The sequence below is a fragment of the Dipteris shenzhenensis genome, chromosome 3 (genome assembly GCF_047967505.1).
Source record: "Dipteris shenzhenensis isolate YYH24624 ecotype China chromosome 3, Dip_SZ_1.0, whole genome shotgun sequence".
Lineage (NCBI taxonomy): Eukaryota > Viridiplantae > Streptophyta > Polypodiopsida > Gleicheniales > Dipteridaceae > Dipteris > Dipteris shenzhenensis.
This window is the reverse complement of record NC_141598.1, coordinates 10,174,531-10,179,729: the sequence shown is the minus strand read 5'-3', so window position 1 is coordinate 10,179,729 and position 5,199 is coordinate 10,174,531. Positions and strand designations below refer to the sequence as shown.

The following is a 5,199-nucleotide window of genomic DNA, read 5'->3' as shown; positions in this document are numbered from 1 at the left end:
GGAGAAAGGAGCCTCTCTTGGCCATACGTGGTTCAAATAGGTTGCATGTCGGTCGTAATGTGGAGGAGAGACTAACACATGTTAGGTGAGCGAAGATAAAGGCCAAAATTCCGTTAGGCCACTAATTGCAACCTGTTGCATATCAATCTTAGCATGCTCTATATTTTTGTGAATCTCTCTTTGACCTCTCTCACATTTTCAATTGAAGTTATACTCTATATTTTTGTGAATCTCTCTTTCAGCTCTCTTACAGTTTCAATGGAAGTTCAGGTGCAAAATGGATCACGCGAAGGCTAAAATAGGAATTCATAGGGAGACGCACTACTAGACGCATCTCCATATGAATTCCTATTTTATCATTCGCACTAGACGCATACACTTTTCTCTCGTGGTAAACTCCAACAAAATAGGTATTGGAGACGCCGGGTATCGATCCCGGTACTTCTCGCATGCAAAGCGAGCGCTCTACCATTTGAGCTACACCCCCACTGATGTTCAATATGTCGAAAATTTAAGTTATATATATTATTAGTCTACTGCAAACCCGCGTTTAACCTCGTCGGATTTGCTCTTGGGAATTCCTCGCGTGTAAAGAAGCGTTCGTCCTTCCTGCCGACGGTTCCTGTTACGTTGTTGAAGCTGGCGATGGGATGGAAAGTCCCAGAAAAGAAACAAGGATCGATGATCGTCTAAATAGATAGTTTGTTTGGTAAATGTGGCAGCGGTTGTGGGATTACATAAACGTTAGATGGCTTTATATCTGCACGTATTCTTTTGGGAGAACCTTGGTAAACGTATCGCATATTCCTCCTTAATGGCTTCGATCTTGTGCACTTTCGCCTGGGATCAATTCTCACCTTAAAAGAAGCCAAAACTCCCTAAAAGTGGTATCTTTTATGGCTTCCTTTTTTAATCTTCCATTTTGTAAAAAAATTAAATTAACTCCATCCTTTTGTATCACAAGAGCCATGCCCTTTAGACTCTCTTTGAGTTTTATAAAGGTATAGGCATTTACCTGTACCTTGCTTTTCCCTCCATTAAGAATGTGCGTTATTACATCATGGTTTATAGAGATGGTTGAGTGAAGATTTCATTTAGCATTAATCTTGTGTTGCATGCTCTCAATTATTATTAATTGGCTTAATATGTCTTAGATTATTACTTTATGATTAATATGTGAAAAGAACTTAATGAATGGTGAATTGCTTAGCTATATGTTTGCAGGCTCTTACTTATGAGGGTAAGAATTTATAAGCATTATACTCCACATTTATAGCTCTTACTTATGAGGGTAAGAATTTATAAGCGTTATACTCCACATTTGTAACTTGAGGGCCCCCCTTTGATTTTTTTTTGAAGCTATCTCTTTGACCTTAGCTTAATTTCATGAGAAATCAATTGAATTTCTCAATTGAAACATAAAGGCCCTTTCTCCTTCACTTAAGTAATATGCATGGAATAATTTGTTAACATTAAGGGCCTTTAGAAGAGGTCCCCCCGCTTCTTTAGCTATAAGTTTGCAAAATAGGTCCCCTAGTTGAAAATAATTCAAACATGTATTAATTACTAGGAAAGGGAGGAGTGGAAGAGTGGTAAATGGAAGGCGGATGGGGGAAGCAGGGGTGGTTGTGACTATTATGACATTCCTCTATTTTTTGAGGGAGGGCCCCTCCCCTCCTATTTATGAGGGTAAGTATTTCAACCCTTTTACAATAATTCTTGCAAATCCTCATGTAACCTAGTGGGAAGACCCTATGTTCTCAAAGAAAGACTTTGCATTGCATTGATTCGCATGATCATATGTAGGTAGCCTTGTGAGAAGAGCCAGAGTTTCTAATTTAAAAGAAGGTATGGGCATTTGCACACACCTTGCATTCCCCTCTATTAAGAATGGGTCTTATAACATCATGGTTGCATTGATTCGCACGATCACATGTAGGTAGCCTTGTAAGAAGAGCTAGAGCTCCTCATTTAAAAGAAGTTATAGGCATTTTTCCATAGCTTACATTTCCCTCCATTAAGAATGGGTCTTATTACATCATGGGATGCTTGAGTGAAGGTTTTATTTTGAATTAATATTTTTTTTAAATATATATGTCTTTTGGGGTTGGTCAAAGAAGACAAAAAATATAGCAAAGAGGGCGGGCAAAGCCCGCAGAAGCCATTGAAAATTAGAGTAGCAGTGAAAGGAGATTGGTTGATTCCACCAAGAGTGTTGAAGCAACAATGTCAAAGAAAATCCCTCCTTCTAAGAGTGAAGCCAACCTTAATCCTTGAGCCATGTGCATGATCATCGCATTAAACCAATTGACTAAACTAGTGCTCCTACGAATTATTACTCTATTCCTTGTTCATCATAGGGGGGGGGAAGAGGGAGGAGAGGGAAATAGCTAAGGGGAAAGAGAGAGAGAGAGAGAGAGAGAGAGAGAGAGAGAGAGAGAGAGAGAGAGAGAGAGAGAGAGAGAGAGGGAGGGAGGGAGGAAGGGAGATAGATAAGGGGAAAGAGAGAGAGAGAGAGAGAGAGAGAGAGAGAGGGAGGAGATGACTAATGTTTCTTGCGATGGAGAAGGTAAGAGATCTCAGGCAGACTTGGAACGAGGTGGATGTTGTTTCTTGCGATGGAGAGGGAGGAGGTAAGGGGAGCTGCTCGATGCTCAAGTAGTCCATAACTATTATTTCTTGGCTGAAAATGAGATACAATTCAATGAGCCTTAGCAGGACCACAAGGACCAAGAGCAAGAAGGATTGATGGTTTAAACATCGACATTCCCATGTCTCTATCACTAGCTTTTGAAACATTCTATTAAAGAAGCCTTTACGTCTTTCAACTAAAAGAGTGCTACACAAGTGCTTCAATGAACTTGTCCCAGACAATGTTTTTTGTGACACCCATTCATGCTTCCACCCAAAAGGTATTGGAAGTGTTAGTTTTGTGATTAGAGCTACAAATCTACAGTTTGGTAGCTTGAATAGAAGAAGTGAAAGAGAAAAAGCTTTTAGAGAAGACAAACTGGGGATGATTTGTGGAAGATGAGGTATCAAAAGGGAATATTCCTTTCTTCCTCAATGTTCAATCTTAGTTTTTGTTTTGAAGTCTCTTCAAATCAAATGCACGGTCAATCTCCTTATCTTAACCTATCAATTCAAATGCATGGCCAATTTTCTTAAGTCTTAACCTAAGCTGCTTCTACAAATTAAACACATGGTCAATTTATCCAAGCTTTCTATTCCTTCTGAAAGACATATCCTCTACATTAAGATCAAATACATGTTGATCTCCTAGCCTCTCCAAGTTAATATAAAAATTTCAAGGACAATAGGTTCTTTAAGGGAGAACTCAATCTTCAAATTAAACATGCAGTCATTTCAAGTCCTTGGCAAAATAGCGATTATGTTTGAAGAGTCTTCAACAACAAGTTCGAATTGAAAGCTTCTTTTTCAATCAACACAAAAACTTAAAGACATACAAGGTGCTTCTTGGGTCTCATATTAAATCAAAAGATGGTTGATTTGCATATTTCTCAAAATCTCTATAAACTTCAGGGAGAGATCACTTGAGTTACACAAAAGGCAAATTTTCTATCAATGTTATTGACTAGGTTCCATTGCTTTGAGTATTAAACTATCAGGTTTAGGGGTATCAAATGTAGAATATCCTCAAGCAAATTGAACGTGTGATTGATTTGCATCTCTGTATGAGATTTCTTGCTTCAAGTGGTCACAAATCGAACGTGTGGTCAATTATCATCTTCAATAACTGTCTGAAGGTAATTCAAGATCACTCTTTGATCATTATTGTTTTGATCTAATCTTCATTTAATGAATGCATGGTTGTTTTGAAAGAGTTTCATAAAGAATAGTGCCTACGATAAATAATATCAATCTCAAGCGTTAGCAAAGCTTGATAATTAAATATACGACACTTGGAAATATATAATGGAAAGTTGAAACAATTCTTGTCTTGCAAGATAAATGGGTATATCCATTTTGTTGGTAGTCCATCGACATTAGCTATTGCATAAGCACAATATGAATGGGATAAAAAAGACAAATATGCCTATCACTTGATAAAGCAAAACCTACAATGTGTCATGCTAGGACAACTGAATACAGTGAAGACATCAAAAGAAGCACAAGGTATGCTTGCAATTTTGTATGAATTTTGAAAAATACATCACTAGAATTTTGATGTTAAGAAATCAAATTAGTCAAATCTTTCAACACATTAATGAAACTGGACATGCCTATGTATTGAGAGACAAGACATCAATACAAAACTTACAGCCATAAGAGAGACTCTGATGTCTGAAGAAATAGTACAAGAAGTCCTCAATGGATATAAGAACTTAATTCACATCGTAGCAATACAAAAGCAAGTGCTAATACTCGAAGAACTAGAATCACTCTTATTAGATGAAGAATTAAGGACACAAACGATTCAAGCGAAAAAAGGATAATCAAGTGAACAAGTATTTGTAGCCTCTAATAGAGGTAAGGAAGAGGCAGATTGACGTATAGAGGAATTGAACATCAACATCAACACTAGCAAAATAATCAACATAAACAACAAAATAAAAATCATGGCAATTATCAACATCCAAGAGGCCATCATTCAAACAAAGGAAATTCCTGGGGTGGAGAAAATTCTTCAAGACATATGTTGAGCATTCAATGCAATTATTATCTCAAATTTGGACATAATGAAAGAGACTATAGAAAGAAGCAATATGATCAAAGTGGTCAACACCACCAACAAAGGAAATTTTATAGGAAGAGAAAACTTTCACAAAAGACAAAGTCATAATCATCATGCAAGTCAACAAAGTCACACTTATGGTAAACCTACAAAGCCAATGCATCTACATTCTTGAACAAATGTAATGCATTACAAAGTCAAAAGATGAATGCGGTTACAAATGTCAACAATGCATAAGAAATGGTCAAGACCCATGGTATATTGATAGTGGTACATTACCTCTTATGACAAGTCATAAGGAATGGATTAAGAAATTCAACCTTTGGAAGATCCAAAATGTGATCTATACAACTGACAAGACAGAAATGCTTATCTAAGAAAAAGGCAAAGTACCTATGGATACTTTTATAGGACACAAAGGATTGAAAAATGTAGTCTGTGTTCCAAAACTCAGCATGAACCTTGTGTGAGTTGGACAAATGACAAAGAAGAACTATAAAGTT

The 5,199-nt window shown here is 37.0% G+C and overlaps 1 non-coding gene across 1 annotated transcript; it reads right to left on the bottom strand.

Annotated features, from left to right (window-relative positions):
* Window positions 1–414: 414 nt before the first annotated feature.
* Window positions 415–487, bottom strand: TRNAA-UGC (transfer RNA alanine (anticodon UGC)). The gene has a single exon. It is a non-coding gene; the product is annotated as a tRNA-Ala (tRNA).
* Between the last annotated feature and the right edge of the window lie 4,712 nt (window positions 488–5,199).